Below are 20725 nucleotides of genomic sequence, written 5' to 3' on the forward strand. Positions count from 1 at the left end.
TGACAAAGATTTGATACGGTGAGGCCTGATTTCTCACCCCACAAACCTTTATTTTAAGCCCTTTGATTTCACTGGGGTTTGTGGTTCCAACCTCAGGTGCTCATTCTCAGGGGCCTGGGTTTCCCTCTAAAGCCACTCTGGCAAAACCCAGCATCCGTCACGCTATAGATTTCAGTACTTTTTTTTTTATTATAAATCTTTATATGGAGGGGACACACTGGTTCCCCATTATAAATTTGCCTATATAAATACATCCTTGGTACAACCACTAAATAGGATTCCTATTTAAAGATCACCTTTCCTCAGTCCCCCAAGACCATTAAAGCCTAAGTATCCATTACGTGTTCTGCCCAGCCTATTAGGAAGGTCAGATGTTGCACGACAGCTACCTTTCAGCTCCAAATGTAATTACACTTCCTGAAAATCATACTGCTGGCATTCTTTTTGAAATCCATAATGAGATTTTCATACAGAAGCAGCACTGTAGAAAGGATAAACCCTTTATATCATACCAAGGCTAGAAAATAAGATCTCTGTTTAGTTCAAATACGCAGCAAGAATGACAAAGTCACAGAAGTTCATTCTGAACACTGAGAGCCAGAGCTAGTTCAGCTCATCAGGAAAGGTTCCATGTTGCTTTAGAAAAATAATTAGACTTAAGATCAAGTTTAATGTATCTTTCATTATTATGGATAAGGCACAACAATTTCCACAACAGTTTAACATTCAAACATAGGGGACACTGCATCATATGTCTAAAACAATAAATGTTTTATCATTATCTGTATTGCCATGGCCACCTAAAAACCCCTACAAATGAGGATCAACTTTCTTTGCTTATTAAACTATTAAGATACACACACAATATTTAATTCCCAAATAAAGGAACATAACAGTCCAGGCACCAGAACAGTTGCCATAAATTAACAAGACAGACAAATGAGGGTGGGAGATGTAAAGGGAAAGTAGAAAAGACAACAGTTAACTACAAATGCTGCAGTCTAACGATGCAACTCAGTTATCTTTTAGGGTAAATGCAAGTAATTTCTTATTTGAAGTGCTTTCTCCATGCCAGGTAGTATTACCTGATGTCAAAAAAAGTATGATACTCAGGAGATGACATTTTCCTTCCCTTTCTTTCCTGTCATGCAAGGTAGCTGCTGGGGCTGGAATTCCGTCCTATAGCAAGTGGGTCTGTATTTCCATCAGATTACTCTCTTAAGCACATCTTAGGTGTTTGCAGTTTTCTTTCACCACTAAAGCCCAGAATCCTTGTGCTGGATCAACTCTCTAGTCCCAATTTAAATAAGTGGGAATTCTAATGCTAAAGAAACATCCCTCATTCCTCCCAGTAGCTCGAGACTGCTATTTGAGTATTTTAAAAGCTCCGAATAGGGACATCACTCCCGATCGCACTAAGAATGGAATCACTTGGATAAACTTATCTATAAAAATTAGCTTTTAAAAACTGCTCTTAAACTAGCAATAACCCCAACGTAGTAAAGCATGTCCCTCTGCAATAAAACCTTCCCCGTGTGAAAGCGAGCAGCAAAGCAGTTCCTGAACACACGTTGGCATCGTTTGAGCAATAACACATTGGGAAACAGAAAGGATAACCCAAGTGACGTGATACGATGCTACCATAACGAGCAGCAAAGCAGTTCCTGAACACATGTTGGCATCGTTTGAGCAATAATGCATTGGGAAAACAGAAAGGACAACCCAAGTGACGTGATACGATGCTACCATAATAATTCAGAGAGACAGAAAAACATCTGCATTCATATACAGCTCTCCAAGAAAGCTTTCACCACCTAAGACTAAGATTTACTGAAATTAGCACTTCACCTTATGCAGGAGCTAAGGGAGGAAGACATTTTATTGAAATTTATTTCTAATGGTTTCAGCATTAACTTTATGTACTCAATAGAATAACTTAGTACTTTCAAAACACAGATTAAAGATGACTAATTGACAAAGAACTTTCATTTAATGAAATCTAACCCCATCATTTGGGTGACAACCTCACTGTTTAGTCACCTGAATACAATTTTTATCGGTCAGTGAATGCTGAATGTCAACCAGTTTTAAGCAATTCCAAAACACTCAGTGTAGGAGAGTTTAACAGCATCTTCCCAAACTCACATGGAACTTGAGTGATATCAATTTAATCTTTCTTGCCAGCCAGGTCAGACTCTATTAGAATTTCCTCCACTGAACAGTTACGTGGATGGTCCTTTGAGCGATGAACCATCCACGTACCCGGGGAAAGGACAACAGCGCATTTTGGGGCTTCTCACTGCTTATGACCTTTCAGGATTCAGGTTTTTGACAGAAGAATGGACTAGTGTTAAGTTCATCAAACACCATTAGATCTGTTAGCAGATTTGAGAATTATCTATTAAGAAGAAAAAGTTTTTGTTGTTTTTTTTGTGTTTTTTTTAATAAGCCAAAAAAATCTGCTTCACAAAGATTTAAATCTCTTATACTTGTCAAATGAGAAATTTGGGCAAGTGTTGGCAGCTTAAAAAGGCTTAGAAAGGCTTTTTAAATTGCTAACATGTTTCAGTTACAAATTTCAAAATGAAAAAAAAAAACAAAAACTTTTTCTTTGGAAGCATCTGTTCCAAGCAAAGTTTAAATACAATGATTTAAAAAAGCCCTTTAAACACAGAAAAAAACCCCACAGATCCATTTGATTCATGCTGTCAAACTGCAACTGAACTGCTGCATTTTTTCAGCTGCCATTCCCTTTCTTCTGCCCTCTCAGAAATCCAAAATTTTCCTTTACCTAGCAAACAAATATTCAGCCATTATTTGCTGTTCTGCTTTGCTCAGCCGGAGAACATTAGGCCTTTGTATCTCGAATTCATTCCCATATATTTAAATTGTAATATACTGCAGTATTATTAATCAACAAATGTTTAGAGAAAGGCTTGTCAGGGATCACCCTGGAATTATGTGACAGTGCTAAAAATCAGGCCCTTGTGCTGACACCCTGGCAATGAGAATACATTTCTTCTGTCGGACTTGCACGTCTCCCTCTGGGCAGGGTGAGGAAAACAAACCAAATGATCCTGAAGGATTATACTGGAGCAGGGGAAGGAAGGAATTTAACAGCTTTATATTTGTATGGTAACTACACAAATTGCAGTTCCCTGAAATGGTGGGAATTTTCCCTCACTGTGCTTTACCAGATGCAAGGAAATACGATGGAAGGATTAAAAGGATGAATTTTTCTGCTCTAGAATAAGTTAGAGTGCAGGTTTCATTTGTGGCTTATTTTAGGTCTTGAGAAAGTGACATTTTTAATATGAGAAAGGTCAGTCTCGTCAACTTAAAAATAATTAGATAGTGTTGTACTATAGGAATTGCATGTTATTTCACAGAATCCTTCCACTTAAAGGTCTCTAGAAAAGCATATACATACATATATATACACACAGGTAGGGTTTTTTTCCTCCCTTTCTTCAAGAATGCGTCATTTTTTAAGCTTTAAGAACATCAGAGGCTTTTCTTCCCATCTATGCCAGGAAAAGTCCTTCCCAGCTAAAACGGCCTTGGCTGTCTAATTAATTCCTTACAACTATTTGATAGACAACAGGCCCACGACTGACAGACAGGAGACAAAGTTCAAGGTATACCAGTGGGAAGAGAGTCCATTATCAATTTTTTTAACATCTTAATTGCTCTTAAAATACAGGATTCTATACCATAGGGCACCTCAAGCTCACTAACGCAGTCTGTAGCAATGCTATAGGGGAAACCATGTAAGAAGAAAAAAAAAAAAAAAGCCTTAAAGGTCTTTTCCAACCTAAATGATTCTATGATTATTATAATTTTATCTGCAGGACTGCTGCTTTGAGTGCCTTCACACAGCAGGACAACAGCTCAACCAGGAATAGAACAGAGGTGTCGTAAGCCCTAATCATATAGATATTAATACCGTTTGAATTGTTCATACAGAACAGTCAGCACTGTGCATCCAAATATTATAGTCAAGCCCACATAAAAGTACTAAAATATACCACCATAATTGGAGAAAAAAAGATAAATTATTAATTCAGAAAGGCTTCCAGAATGTTTTGTATTTTTAGGCTGTGGCAGCATACGGTGCTTTCTTCTCTATCGGAAATGCTGAAAACACAGAGAAACATTAAAAGATTTCCACCTTGGTCATACAGCACCCAGAGCTGCAAATTGGGCGGAAAAAATCTTTAAAAAATATCTTTTCTTTCTTGTGGAAGACATGATGAAAATCCTATGGTTGGCAAATACCATTTGGTTTAATTTCTAGAATACTGGAATAGTATTGCATCTAAAATGTCAACCAATGCACGTGTCCTCCCATCTAACCCCTCACAGGGACAAGAGAACCACGGATGTGTCAAAGCCCAGGGCTGACACTCCGCCTTTACTGAGTTTATCTTCCAAATTCACAAGAAACACACAATGAGAACTTGATTGGTTAAGGATAAGTTAACGAGGAAACAAGAAGCAGCAGGGAAAAGAGCCGATCCAATTCTGTCATTGTATTTTTGGAAATAAATTAACCTATACCAACAGAGTCACATTCCTGTAAACCAGTCACTACCAGACTTGGGCCATCCCAAAGCCTCCCAGTTGGTGTCTGACCATTTTGTGTTTGCACGTGAAAAACACAGACATCCTTTCCAAGGACAGACTGTCCTTACATTACAGTCCACGGAGGTACAAGCGAATTCTCTTTCCTAACTGGAACTTCAAGGCACCTAAAGCAGTCCAGGAAGCAGTCATGTAATTAGGAGATGATGAAAATAACAATGCACCACAATGCTCCTTATACATTTTCTAGACTTCTCTGTATTAGCTTCCACTGTCAGAACCCCACTACTTTTTTATTTAAGAAAATAATAATAATAATAAAAAAATAATAATAAAATCCATTGCTATGGTAAATGCTTGGGCTTGAAAAATCCAGATTTTAGATTGGGTGATAGGGGCGGGGGGAAGTTTTTTACTACATGGAAATAATCCAAAATAGATCCAAAAATACACCACGGAATTTCATAACGATATTCCTCAAATACACAACAGCAGGAAAATGTAGTGGAACTGAGATAAGACTTTTTAGCCAAGAGGAACAGAGACCAAAAGTTGAGATTTCCAAACGTACTCACTGATTTGCAATCGTGTCTTACTTGTTTTTAATTAAAAAGTTGTGAAAATATTTATCTTGAGCTAACATTTCTTCTCCTCTCCCTTTTTTTTTTTCTTTGTAGGCTAAAAACATACTTTCAAGAACTTGCTTTAAGGGGTACTTTGCTGTCCTGTGTACCAAAAAATTCGAAACAAGAACCACCCCCCACCCCCCCAAAACTCCAGCACATTAATGTAGCTTTTTACATTTCCCATTAATGTCATCTGCTCCCCTGAGGAGTTCTCCTTCACATATTGTTTCATCAGAGAAGACGTTTCCAATGTGACCTTTTCACACAGCTGTATTGCAGGAAGAAGGTACTACAGGAAGATAGTTGGAAGTAATGGTCTTTGTAGGTTAAAAACATACTTTCAAAAACTTGCTTTAAGGGGTACTTTGCTGTCCTGTGTACCAAAAAATTCGAAACAAGAACCACCCCCCACCCCCCCAAAACTCCAGCACATTAATGTAGCTTTTTACATTTCCCATTAATGTCATCTGCTCCCCTGAGGAGTTCTCCTTCACATATTGTTTCATCAGAGAAGACGTTTCCAATGTGACCTTTTCACACAGCTGTATTGCAGGAAGAAGGTACTACAGGAAGATAGTTGGAAGTAATGGTCAAATATGATTTTCATTTACAGTCACGTCAAAATGGATTTCCATCCTAATTAGGACAAAATGTTGAAACTTGAAAAAACGCTGGGCAAAAAATTCAAGTATTTCAACTTGCATCAAAAAATCCTGTGGAAACATCAGTTTCTTTCGACTAATAAATCCTATTATATTAAAATATGGCTCGGCATATCATATTTTATTTTAAATACAAGGTTTTGAACTTTCATAACTTCTGTATTGAAAAAGCAACACTAACATATTCTGAGGTACTTCAGTATCAAAAAATTTTTACCCTGTAAAACTGTTCCAGCAAAAAAGAAACCTAAAATACTGACCAGCACAGCACACTTTTAACCACTTTCTTACATTAAACAAGTCATTTTCCATTTTAGCTGCTTTCCTCTGACCTGTGCTGCTCTTGTCAAGGCCAAATTTTCAGAGATGCTCCGCTAAGAGCAGCTGCCTTTCTTCCCCTCAGCAACCCCGGGGCCCAATGTTCCTCCCCAACTTTGCCCTGCTCAGCGGGTATTTTATGTTATGCCGTGACCTCAAGCACATCCCTTACGAGACTCCTTTTTGATTCTTTTCACATGAAAGGCTTTTCTACCAGGATTATTTTAAAGCCCCTTCCTGCTAAAGTTGTCCCCTCATTCCACTTCTTTTTAGGTGAATGGAAGAGCTTCTGTCAATATTTTTGGGTGCCGAATATAAAATCCAGAAGAGATTTGTGTAAGCATCTCGGGTACAAGAGCTTTCCTCCTGCTGCAGTGGCAAATCTCCCTGGGATCGCAGAGGTCTGCAATCAACCCTTAAAACACCTTTACTCATTTGCTGTGGAAATTTTATTTCAATCATCCATCTAATCACATAATGATTATCAACTCTGGCATATTTTAACTTCCATTGCTAGTGGATAGGAAGGGAAGGGAAAAAGAAAAACTTCCATTGCTTCTCCAGGCTAGTGGATAGGAAGGGAAGGGAAAAAGAAAGCCCTTAACCGAATCTAAGGTCAGCATTTAATACTCTCTTCAATGCTAGACTATCAGCGTTGGAGGCCTATTTAATTCCTTTTAAACTGTCAGTTAACAAGTATAATCCTCGTAAATAAACAAACCCTTGTGTGAACAGGCTCTTTTGCTACTTAAGAATAAGGCTAAACAAGCAATGAGAAACATCTGAAGTGTGATGTATTAATCAAAGCATGTCTTCTGTGCTGCTCTGGAGCTGGCAGCCAACAGCAGCTTCAACGTGCCTCCCAAATGGCCTTTATTCTTGAATGCTTTATTAAAATGCAGTATTTTATTTAAACTTGGGGAGTGATTGAGCTTTTTTGTGCATATCTGAAGTCTCTATCTACCCCTCCTCACACAGGAATTCGCAACTTTCCTGAGTTTTGGAGAGCTCCCCTTACTCTACTTTTTACTCGGATTGAAAGTACCAGAATGAACCTACTGAGATTTAATTATGACTTTGCAGCACATCATCAATAAGCTGAGAATTCGCTATCTAAAGACAGGGATTTTGATAGGCTGATCTCATGCTATGCTTTACAAGTCTTAACACCACCTGCACATTGTATTGCAGTTATATGAACTTGCAGCAGCAGACTTAGTTACGTGCTCGCTATGCTTTACAAGTATTAGCCCCACCTGCACACTGTATTGCAGTTATATGAACTTGCAGCAGCAGCTGTTTACTCTTGACATGCACCACAGCATGTTTTCTATAGAACAAACAGAAAACAAACCATTTAATCCCATTTGAATACAAACCCTCATAGCTATCCCGTCCCAAAACTCCCCCCCCACCCCAATCACTGATTCACATTCACCATTTTATTAACAAAAAACAGTTCTAGAATTAACTTGCTGAAACCTGACTCATTTCTGACATACCTTTTTCTGGGGTTGGTCAGTGTTGAGGAATACAGTGAAATCACATTAATTGACTAACTGTTAGGAGATCAAGACAGCAGCATTAAACTTGTGTATATGGTCGAGATAAGATCATATTATAACTTGAGGAATACAGTGAAATCACATTAATTGACTAACTGTTAGGAGATCAAGACAGCAGCATTAAACTTGTGTATATGGTCGAGATAAGTTAAGAGATCAAGACAGTAGCATTAAACTTGTGTATATGGTCGAGATAAGCACAATATCCCAAGTCCCTAGATAAAATCACAGACATTAAAGGTCTAAAATTTTCTCTAGAAACACCTGCCCAGTCCTTACAGTGACTGAACAAGCCCACACACTACTCCTCAGGTGCAAGGCTACCCCAATGCTCCTAACACATGCAGCATTTCAGTGTTACTCGAGTGCTAAATTTGGAGAAAAAAGATAGCTTTTTAGGCTCTAAGAAGCCACAGATGAGATGAAATACTTTATTAAACTTTTCAGATAAAGAATAATACGTTTTCATAAAACAGAAGCGAGCTGTGAAACATGCTGTCATGAAACTCTTCTGAGGACAAGAATTTAAGGTCAGAAAAGAAACAGATACAATTAGCAATGACAATAATTTGGAGAAATACTGGACAATCACATAAAAATGGCACTTATGGGCAATTTTTCATTAGATTAATAACTCAGCTGAGACTGGACCTTCAGAGCAAATCCTCCTCAGAGGGGTCTAAAATCAAAGCCAGGTATATAATACTGCTTAGCTTGAGAGGTCCTTCTGGGAAGACACACTTGACTTTTTACAGTAGTCAAACCACTGGGCTCTTGAAGGAACAATCACCTTCCTAAACAGAAGCCAAAATCTGGTCCTACCTGCCCAATTTCTCATAGTTTCAGGAAAAACGAAGTGGAAAGGTCACAAAATGTCCATACCTGCCTTTGCAAAGTGATGACAAGCCTGAATTCCTTTGGGCTGGGAACAATGGCAGAGTGAGCACACTCTGGTTTGACACAAGGTCTGTGGCACACACGCAGGGTTCTGAACTCCACCAGTTCAGAGTCCTTCTGTGACTTCTCTTTATTCAGAAAATAGTTTAGGTTCAAAGCCAAATTGAGATTTGACCAGAGATGGTGGGTTCTCCTCTATTGTTATTTATTGGGATCATGACCTGAACCAGCAGTAATGCCCTATCTGGACCATCACACCAACTGACAGATACATACAGATCTTCTGACACTCGACTGAGGTAACACCAAGCTTTAGAGGCATATAAAGAGCTAACAAATATCGTGCCAGTAAAACTGTACTCAAAAATTATACAGCACAGTTCTTAGGTTTTGTACAATCACTAAAACCTGTGGACTTACACTGTAAACAGCTTCCCTTCAAAGACAGTTTTAATACATCCTATCCCCCCCTCCTTAGAATTAAATGGCATCTTTGGGGGGGTTCATAGGTTGTGGTCCAGCTGTAATGTAGTGGTATGAATATATTTAAAATAAAACACCAGAATCACAACTGGGCCAGATAATCTTGTTTTACTCTCAGTTTTGCTGTAGGAGGCTGTTAAGGTACTCAGTCAATATATACACTTTGCAGTGATGGGAGCTTTCTGCACGACTCAGGAGATGGAAATGTGAACTTAGCCCTCCAATCCACCCATTAGTCTTCTTTATGATTCTGAACCACAAAATATGCTAAGATAGCATCTCATTCTGCCTCTGCTCGAGTCCTGGATGCTCAGCAGACTCCTGATTTCTTTGGCCTTTCATTAAGCTGAAGTCTGGATGGGTGCGAGAGCTAAAGGAAAAGGATTACAGGGGTTTATTCAGTGCTGTCAGAGAAAGAAAATCCCTGTCTCACTGCCAGCCGCGTTAAGCTACTGATCGCACAATTGCATAAAATTATCACTGGCATTAAATCTATGCTAATTCAACCCAGAGCAAAGAAAGATGATTGAACCCAGAACCCTTTTCCAGTGTCATTCAAAAGCCCTAATTAGAAAAGCGTTCCTGTTCTCTCTCATATTCTATTATTATGGGTATTATTTAAAATGTATTCTTCTTATTCATTAAGCAGAATGAGAATAACGAGGGAACACTTAGCATACAGTTGAGGAATGCTCGTTGGACATACCTGGTCATGAGTGTTTTATTCCTACAGAAATATTAAACTCATGTTACATAGGTTCTTGCTTAACATTATTAGTGGAAACAGCACAAAAGCATGTTCTAAAACCAACAGCAGCTGCTACATATATAATTTCAACCAACTAAAGAGTAAAATATTTTTCTGCTTTCCTTTGTACTCCTCCCTCCTGAACTTTCAGGAAGTAAGAGCTTCCACCAACGAAAAAACAGTTCCACAGACATTCCATCAGTTGGCTGTGGAACATCTCATGGCATCATCAGACGCAAGACAAAACTTCACCGAAACACACAAATACACAAAGTCCCTAAATTGTGCTAAGAACGTAACTGTATCTTAAATCTAATAGCATTAGTACAACTTCCATGGCATTTTTTATGTATGGGTCTCAAAAACTTTTTACAGAAAGATAATTCATATCATTTATCTAATTTTATAAAAGAAACAACCAAGGCCCAGAAGGATGCCCTGAATCTGCCCACAAGGTGCCCCAGACAGAGCCACAACAGAGGACAGACCCCACCTCCTGTTCCTTGCACGGCGCAGATGGGAACAACAAACCAACCCCCACTTTTCAGACAAAAGGAGACGGACTCAAATACTTTGGAGCTCAGAGTAATGTTGAATTAATGGTGATTAGAACAGGCTTTTCCATTAGGAGATTTTTCTATAACAATTGTTTCTGCAGAGGCCTATTGTAGGCCTTCACATTTCTCTTTAAGGCATTTGGCACACGTTCCTGTTAAGACAGAGTATCTGGCACCACAGATCACTCCTCTGATCTAATATGGCAATTTCTATGTTCTTAGGGGAAAAAAAAAAGAAAAAAAGTCAGGCAATAACACACTCCAGGGAAAAATCTAGAAAAACCTAAAAATTAAAATAAAAACATAAAAATTGCAATAAATTCATTTTCCCCTCCTGTGTTGCAATATGATTTTATGTGCAACATTAAAACTACAACATGAGTTATCCTTCCAAGCCTTACTTGAAAGGGACTATGACTAGAGGCAGGCAACTGAAATACACCAATCCTGGTGGATGAACCCAGTTTATATCCATTCTAATTACATTCATAATACACTCATTTGAGCTACCGTAGGTATTATTTAGATGTATGCTATACATTCTGTCTAAAATAAATTGAAATAAAAATATAATGCATAGCTGAAAAATATACTCTGTACAAAGTACTGTATCTCACTGACAAGTACTTAAAAAAAAAGGCTGAAAGTAATAAAAATTACTGCTAGAAAAATCGAAGTGTTCCATTCCTAGATTTTATGGGGGCAATAAAAAATGAAAAAGCAGCTCTAGTTAAGCTAGACTGATGAAGTGATATACTGCCAGAAAGGCATTCAAGGTTGTGTTGAAACAGATTTAAAATTGATATATATCAAATACAATAATTCTGGTGCATATTAAATAGAGTCTAGATAGAATGCTAGTGCAGACTTTCACCAGATGATTGTAAATTAAATTAAAAAAAAATAAATAGCTGAGCCAGACAAAATTTGCCATGAGAAAGAGCTTGGATGAAGCTGTTAATAGCAGTTTTAACCCACTAAATATGGTGTATGTGAACAATATGGAAAACTTTGTTTTATTTGCAGGAGTTCTGAGAACAACCTATGACTTTTGCCACTTAAATGGTGCATTTGAACAATATGGAAAACTTTGCTTTATTTGCAGGAGTTGTGAGAACAACCTATGACTTTTGCCACTTAAACTCTTAATTTCTTTTAGTGTTTCTAAACGACGTGAAGAAGCACTGTCCAACTGGCGAAGGGCACTTGTGTGTCACGAATTGTCCCCAAGGCTGCCTTCCACAGGGCCAGCTCCAAGAAATACACTCTGCCCCGGGCAGTGCTGAGCTGAGACACCTCTTGGTGACAAGTTTAGAAAAGGGCAGTTGTGTGTCATGAATCGTCCCCAAGGGCCTTCCACAGGGCCAGCTCCAAGAAATACACTCTGCCCCGGGCAGTGCTGAGCTGAGACACCTCTTGGTGACAAGTTTAGACACCTCTTGGTGACAAACATGAAACAGGAGAGTGGATCCCCTTTACCCACATCTCTGACTCGGTGGTGGGTAGAGCAGAAGGCCAGTGATGAAGGTTAGATGTGGGTGTGAGACTTAAGAGTGTCAGATTTTATTTTCACCATAAAGCCAGTGGAAGCAGAAAGTTAATAATTACTTTGTGTTCGTACAGCACAAGGGAAAAACAATGCTGGATCATTAACATTCTGGCCACATTCTGCACAGGTTCAGGTTATGACACCTCATTTATTCTCTTAAGCAAGATGCTTTAACCTAAGTTCACTGGGAAGAATGAACTGATCTTTTCAACGTTACCCAATATTCATCTTCCTCCTACTGGAATCAGATAAACTACAGAACAGATTTCAAAAAAATTCCCAATGTGGCCGTCCAAAATCATCATGAAAAAGGTTTGAATTTCACAGTGTTCCGACCCACGCGTTTGCTTTGTGGTTACTCATTCCGAAATTCATCCTCAGCAAAGGAGCAGCACAACAGCTACATGCTACTCTGGTAACAAAAGAACTCGATTTTGATAAAACAAGTGGTATTTGGAAGCAAATAGGCTTTGGACTCTTCTTCCACAAAGGGGGTGATTTCAGTTTCATCGCATTTTCAGGAGGCTTTAGCTCATTCCTCTGGTCAGGGCTAGGAAGAGCTGCCACCACATGAAGAATAGAGACCCCCAGATTAACCACAGCAATACTGAGAGCATCCCACTTCTTCACACAGGGGTCTTGCTTGGGGTTGTATTATGCAGCACCAGTTTCATTCCTACACATAGTAGCTTGCCAACATAGTGATTGTAATATGTGAATAACTCACCCAGAGGAGTCAAGAATACAATAGCACCACCTCAGTGATTGAACAAGAACACCTTCCCTACCACAGCTGGGGCTGCTCACACTTGGTGGGATTATCTAGACACGTATCAGCACTATGGGATGGATGAACTGTTACCAACAGTTCTTCACTTGTATCCCCAACCCAACAAGAAGGACTTGGGAGTGCTCATGGAGGAGAAGCTCAACATGAGCCGGCAGTGCGCGCTGGCAGCCCAGAGAGCCAACCGTGTCCTGGGCTGCATCAGGAGAAGGTCTCAGGAGGTGATTCTGCCCCTCTGCTCTGCACTCGTGAGACCCCACCTGGAGCTCTGTGTCCAGCTTTGGAGTCCTCAGCACAGAAAGGACATGGACCAGCTGGAACAGGTCCAGCGGAGGGCCACAAAGATGATCAGAGGGCTGGAGCACCTCTCCTATGGAGACAGGCTGAGGGAGCTGGGATTGTTCAGCCTGGAGAAGAGAAGGCTCTGGGGAGACCTTATAGCGGCCTTTCAATACCTGAAGGGTGCCTATAGAAGAGCTGGGGAGGGACTCTTTGCCAGGAAGGGTAATGATAGGACAAGGGGAAACGGTTTTAAATTGGAAGAAAAAAGATTCAGATTAGATATCAGAAAGAAATTTTTTACTCTGAGGGTGGTGAGACACTGGAACAGGTTGCCCAGAGAAGCTGTGGATGCCCCATCCCTGGAGGGGTTCAAGGCCAGGCTGGATGGGGCCTTGAGCAACCTGCTCTAGTGGGAGGTGTCCCTGCCCAGGGCAGGGGGGTTGGAACTAGATGATCTTTGAGGTCCCTTCCAACCCAAACCATTCTATGATAAGATGATGTACCCTGAAAAAACCATAGTATCAAAGGCACTAGAGACAACATGCCTACAAAATTGCTCAATCCATCCATACCAAGGGATGCAACTGGTTTGTTGACAGCAGAAACTGCAAAACACTGTCAAAGCTAAAGCAGGCTGTACCTGCCAGCCTGGGCGTGCTGTACCAATTATCACAGAGAAATTGTAACTCCACTGTCAGCTTCTTCCAGGGCACTTGTACACACCGAGAGAGACAAAGCAGGAGGCTGCTTTTGAAACCTTCACACCTCTAAATGCTCACCAGCCTAAGACATTCTGCAAAAACAAGTTGCTTTGTCAGTTCAAAATGGAAAGCATCCAGGCTTTACCTACACTACGAAATGATGAATTATTAGCAACAAAACGTTATAAGCTCGTCTGCTTGACTACTGATCTTAAAGAGACAGCACCTTCCCCTCCTCCAGGGGACTGCTTTCCACTTAAAATCACATGAAAAAGTTTATGTGCATCATCTGTGTACACATTAGAGCATGCTCCAGCCTGACCAGTATCCAGCTGGTCTTAAAGGGACAGAGCTGCTCCTGAGCTGGGCACTGAGCCTCCCCTTGGGTATTTCAGGCCCAACACTTCTCATCTGACTCCTTACAAGCATGGAAAATGGGCTATTCCCTCCCTTACTGCAGAAGCCTTTTACTGCTTTTGAAGACCTAAATGAGCTACCCTCAATTCCCCATGCCAAGCCAGCCAGGCTTCTTTTCCTCCATTAAAATAATGGTTTACAACACAAATATTCACATGGATACGGAAGACACAGCAGGAGATGGAGCTGTCACAAGGAGAGACACTCCACTACTTGTTTTAAGAATATGGTAGGCATTTTGGGGGCTGTGATTTACAACAGAATTATATAAGAGTGCTATAAAGGTACTCTTTTTTTTTTCTTCTTCTGTAGTGTTACTGAATCTCTAGGGACTCCATTGCCACGTGACTTAATATATTATTAAAGCCCAAGCTCCAGAGTTCTTTGAATAGGAGGTAGAAAAGAGGACACTTTCAGTCCTCGTAACTACACAAAAAAGGATTTAAATCACAAACCTCCGAAGACCATAAAGCAGATAATTTCCATGATTTTTAATGTAGCCTTGCAAATATTTGAGCCATGCAGAGAAATTACCAAACAGCAATTTTAAAATAAATAGAAGGCAGTATGGGATTTAAAAAGAGATTGGACAAATTCCTAAAGGACAGATTCACTCACAGCATCAACTGCGAGATAATAAAACTACAATTGCCTAGATGCCACCCTTCACCTCCTGAAGTTTTGAAACTGCTATTTCAAAGAAATTGGGAGAAGTTTCAGGAAAAGGATCACTCACAATTCTCTATTTGACCTGGTCTTGTATTTTTTTCCTTAGCATCAAGTATTAGACACTGTCAGAAGTAGGACTCCTGACAAAGATAAGACCTTTGTTTACAATCTCACCTGATGGGTCATGTTCCTAAAGTTCTAGATGGTACAGTACAGATGTTAGGTTCTTATTTTACATCAGAAATTGCACAGAAAAATCCATTACTTAGGGAGGAATGAAATGGGACCTTTGTTTCTCTGATACTGCTCTTCTTGCCCTGGAATATTTCTTTTAAAGCCAAAAAAATACAACAAAACCTTGCTCAGGTGAGGTAAAGTACTTAAGTGGAACATTCATATTATTAGTAAAAAACTTCTACAAATCAGTACCATACATATATTTGCCCACTAGAAAAAAATTATTAGTAAGACAGTTTGTCAGAATTACTAGGCAGTAATAAACAAAGTCAGATGCAGAAAATTTACCCAGAGAAAAATATCTTGTGCAAATGCTACAAGTCACTTGTTGTTCAAGCGTTTTGGTATTATTAGATAGTTGGGTACAACTTTGGTGTGTGCTGTAAACTAAATGTAAAACTGCAGCATGCCACACTCAAGCAGCAAGTATCTTCAGACAAAATTAGACAAAGCATAAGAGACAAAAGCCTGACCTGACACGTCTCTGGTCATGGAGCTACTCAGTGACAGGGGCAGACATAAATCCTGGATTCCAAAGCCCAAGTTCACACTGAGTACCTACCATGAAACATTAGCACTGCAATTATCAGAAAAAGCACCGGTAAAAACATCAGCAGTACACAAATGTCCCTGCATGGTTCCTGGCCTAGACTTGTTAAATTTATGACTTTCTTTAAGATCCTAGATGAAGGCGGTTTAAGTATAAAATAAACATCACAATAAGGAAGATCCAAATAGAAAATACAAAGGCTTGAAAAATCACAACAGAATAAAGCGCTGTGCGCATAAGAAATCAGTCTTTTAAAGTAAACCAAAGGGATTAAATCAAACTCTGAAAGAAGACAAGGAAATGATAAATGACACAAGACTGTAACTAAACTAAATCTTTGGTGTCTAAATGAAATATAGAGGGCTGAGGAGATTATGCAAATTGAAATGAATCAGACTGAATCAAGACTTACAGCTGACCTGGAGTGTGAGGGAACATGCTGCGTTCTGAAGGCAGATGAATTATGCAACCTGGGAAGAGGTGACCAGAGGATAAAGGATAGAAATCACATTTGGCCTCCTGAGTTATCCAAGAACAACAGTGTAAGTAAATGGGGAAGGGGCATCCATCTCCATAGCTGCCATGCAAAGTTTTGGGGGCAGAGCCAGAAAAGAGAAGAAAAAAGCTGTACAAAACATGTATTATGGCTTGATTACAAGCGTACTCTTAAATCTTAGCGAGCCAGTTGAGCTCCCAAAGCAACACAGAGTCAACGTTGACTGAGATTCTTCAACTACGGTACTTCTGAAATGGCACTGCAGTTGCTTTGCCCTGAAATCCCCCCCGTGTCTTTAGCAGACAGTTGCATACTTTTAAAAAATGGTTCCAAATCAGGTTGTTCTGCATCGTTAGGTCTGACCCCTACATTTGGAATGCAGATTCAAAATTCCTCCACAGAATTTCAGAAGAGTTCAGATCTCAACTTCTGGTTTATTTATCCTCTTCCAGCCACTTGAATAAGTATGTACTTATGGTCACACAATAGAATAGTAACATAGAAGTTAAGCAATGAGTTAAATGATCCAAAATGATGCTGTATTTATTTTACCCACTATTACTAGCAATTACAAATCATAATACAAGAGTCTTTTGACCTTTAGAATAACTGACGCAGTCTTTTGCAAGCTGAGCAAACCAGCCTCCCCAAGAACACAGGGAAGGGAAGGACGAAAGTCAAGTGCTGTAATTAGCTGCGTAATTATTTTCCAAAATAAAATGTGCAATCTTCACCTCTTTGGCACTGAATGGCGTCATTGGGGCTGCTATCATTAAGCTGCCATCGCTGCACTATCATTATGGGGCTGATAAGGAAAGACAAACACTTCGAGATCCACTAGAGGATGCGCTTATTTCCCAACTTCCCTCAACTAATGTATTTATGCACTTATTTTCGTGGATGATGGGCTTTTGAGGACAGGAAGGAAGGTCACTGACATTGGAACCAGCAGGGATAAGAAGCGTTTTTCTCAACAGGAATCGAGCCTGATGCTCTAATAATTGTTATACATTAAATCCTATCTCCTTTTCAGCCAATGACAAAACTCTCATCGACATCAACAGGGTCAAGATTTTACTCCAAGCTTGCAGCTGCTTAGACACCACAAGAATAAAGCCAACACAAGAACTAGAGCAGGAAGGATGGGGAAGAAGAGAATCCAAGGCTTAGAGAAAAACTGCTTAAGTGAAACACTTTTCTCAATCTGCAGGAAACAACTATATGTCAAGAGGGTCCAAGTTACCCGATATATCTGAAAAAATAAGCTGGGTAATACTGTTTGCATAACGAAACAAGAATAACTGAAGTTGTTTAATTATTGTTGGCCCAAAAGTATGTCATTATGCAGTACCCATACAACTCTGGGTATTTCTGATCTAAACTAAGACTCAATAATATTTGTATTCGTGGACCGTTTTAACAGCTTCCCTTCATTCCCCTTTCTTGTCCAGGATCCTGTTTCCCCCTAATAAATGAGGTTTTATTTTTGTTTGTTTGTTTTAAGTCCAGAAAAATAGCAGCAGGCAGAAAGGGCAGGACCTCACCAAGGTAGACTCCCTCACAGAGAAAACGCCCTGAAGAATTTTTGTCTCCCCAAACAACAACAAAAAAGAAACAGGGAAATTCCCCACAACTAAATATTTGATGTAAGAAAATGCCCTGAAGAATTTTTGTCTCCCCAAACAACAACAAAAAAGAAACAGGGAAATTCCCCACAACTAAACATTTGATGTAATTTCATACAGAAAATGCTAAATACCACAGACGCACATTATCTGTGTTTACAAAAATGCATGAGCAAACGTTTAGCAGCCCACTGTGGTATAAACAGACAGGGACAAACAGAGTCAAACAGTTCCAAGTCATTACATGCATATAAAAATCAGAAAATCCCTAATTACTGTTGAAAGGCTGATTTAGCGTCGTGACCTGTCAAGAGTAAGGTGCAAGTGGATGGTTTTGCAGCCAGAATCTCTCACAGCTACCAGCCACAGAATTGAGAGTAGAGGTTTATTTGCTGCAAAATTGAGTCACTGAACTAAACATTATGCTGTTATTACCTACTTACACCAAAACCAAGATTACTCTTTATATTATGGCAACAGAAGCTTTTTTCCCCTGTATTATACAAAGCAAGCAAGGACTGGAGAATAAGCACTAAAATCTCACTCAGGAACCCCAGGTTTTCTTCATATGTGTTCGGAATCAGGAGAAAATAAAAAAATAAGAAAGAGAAAAGGGAAAAAAAAGGCCCTTACACTGTTATCCACAAAACTGATCATACAAAATTGTAGGTCTTGGCCAGCCCAAGGATTACCATGCTTCAGCTTGAGGTAGACCCAAACAAGATAAGTTACTTGCTGCAAATACTATTAAATCTTAAATTGTATTAAAGTGTCCACAAGTTGCCTATTTTTTTGATTTTATATTAAACGCCATTTCTCTGGTAAAGCAAGACAGCTCATTAAATCCATGAAGGAAAACAAACGTGCACCTTTAGACAAGCCAGAGTGACATAACTGGTGTTAACTGTATGTAAGTGTGTCTCAAAGAGCAGTCAAAAGCCATGTCAAATCCAAATTCTGCATTAGTCATTCAGCATTAACAATAGGTGCCAAAGAGGATGCTCCTCCCCAGCTCTCAGCCCAGAGCATCAGGGCACCAGCAGCTGCGGTCTCTTTCCACAACTATTGGTGCCATTGCCAAAATCCTAGACTTTTCTCCCAGATTCCTCTCCTCGGTGTTACCATGGCTCCCACTGCTGCTGCACTGTCACTCATTACAGCCCACATTCCCCCTTATGCATTCTTTAAATTTCACGGTACTTAGTGAAATAAGCATTGGTTTGTATTATTCTATATCTAGAAGTATTTACAGAGCTGCACTTTTGACAGAATAATCAAGAATTATTTCCTACCTCAAAGCAGCGCCTTCCTTTAGAACTTCCTCTTCAAGGAGAATCACATCAACAAAGCTCTGCAGGTCGTTTCCTTCAACCTACCTTCACAACTTGACCAAGACCAAGCTCCATGACAAGTAGCAGAAGCCTCCAACAAGTACTAAGACAGCAATATTTCATTTCCTCTTAAGCACCCAGAAGTAGGAGGAAGGAAGATACTGAACTGACCTTACTACATTGGTCAATGTGTCAAAGTATCTTTCAGAACTTAATACATGGTTAATCATTTATTATCTCTTAGCATAGAATTTTTATTCTGAAAGGATCAGAAACACAACTACTCTATTCAACAGCTCTACCAGAAAACGTAAGACAAAGCCAAAAGAGAAGGTCTCTGATAGAAGGTATAAGGTAACTGCAACAATGGACCTGCTGCAAAATTTCACTCTTTGCCAAGCCCCTGCAGAGCACGCGGGATCCACGACTTCAAACAGGACTGCTAATTATTCTTCTCACAGAACAGTAGGTATTATGCAAAGACTGAAGTTTAACACTAAAGTAAGAGCTCTCCTGTCTCACTGGTTTGAAGTGTGAAACGCCACACAGGAGAAGGACCACTGGGGGATGCAAGTTCTTGCAAGACCTAAAAACTTCAGAAAAGTAGTCAGAGTTTTTTTCTTCAGGCCATGAGGGAAATAGAAATGCTGAGAGCAGGCAAACACCAAGGGACAGAATACAGTAAGAGTGTTCACAGGGTTTGAGGTGTTTTTCAGGAAAATAGAAAGATTTAATTATTCACCAAAAAAAAAAGAACTAAAGGAGCCTGTCAATTAAAGTGACTGATAAAAGTTTACGGTTGTTCTGAAATATTTAACAGAGAACGCTGAATTTTTCATTTGTGCTTGCAATGGAGCCTGACGTTCATATCCAGAAATTAATGCAAACATGAAACTTAAGCTTTCAACCTCCCATAGAGGCAGGTAAGTAAAGGGTTTGTCCTCTTATACCGATATTTCAAAATTAACATCAAGATCCATGTAACTAGACTTCTCATCAGCATGTCTACCTGTAGTGCTCCCAACAACACCGAGTACTGGCTGCTCATTAAAACCTGTTTCTAAATGTGGATTCCATGGCATTTTGTATCTAGCCCTGACCCCCTAAAGGAGAAGAGAGGCAAAGATTAACTCCAGGCTTCTGGTTCTGTGTTTTTAATTCACCTTGGGCACTTTTAAAAAAATAACCAGGTTTTTCAATAATTATTGCACAGCGCTGCATTTTCTTTTCTAAGAGAACTCAAAACAAACAAGAAGTTGACATGCACATAAGTTTACAAATTGACTGAAACTGGCAGACTTCCCTTGCATCACTTTCTTTTTTTCAGTATTTTTCCATCTTTCTGTGCCATACCTCCAGTCTCTAGTTCATGAGTCCTGTCAAACCTAATCAACAACAATATTAATGCTGCTAATACTAATACCTGAAATCCTGGGGTAAATTTATACATCTATGGGAAAAGGAGGTTCTGGGACAGATGATTAGGGAATAAATTACTTAAGTAGCAAGGCAAATATGCTAATTATTTTCATTTGGATGCTATATCACTACTATTTTTGCATCATTATCAACATGTTTTCTAAGCCAATAATTAGGCTTTCACTGTCCACAACTGACTCATCCAAGCCAGGCTACCCTGAT

At 39.5% G+C, this 20725-nt stretch overlaps 1 long non-coding RNA gene across 1 annotated transcript in view; it reads right to left on the reverse strand.

Annotated features, from left to right (window-relative positions):
- The window catches only part of LOC106888717, a 107349-nt gene that overhangs the window by 72188 nt on the left and 14436 nt on the right, over window positions 1-20725 (reverse strand). The gene's annotated exons all lie outside the window — the stretch shown is intronic.

The sequence above is a fragment of the Calidris pugnax genome, unplaced genomic scaffold, assembly GCF_001431845.1.
Source record: "Calidris pugnax isolate Ruff unplaced genomic scaffold, ASM143184v1 scaffold88, whole genome shotgun sequence".
Classification (NCBI taxonomy): domain Eukaryota; kingdom Metazoa; phylum Chordata; class Aves; order Charadriiformes; family Scolopacidae; genus Calidris; species Calidris pugnax.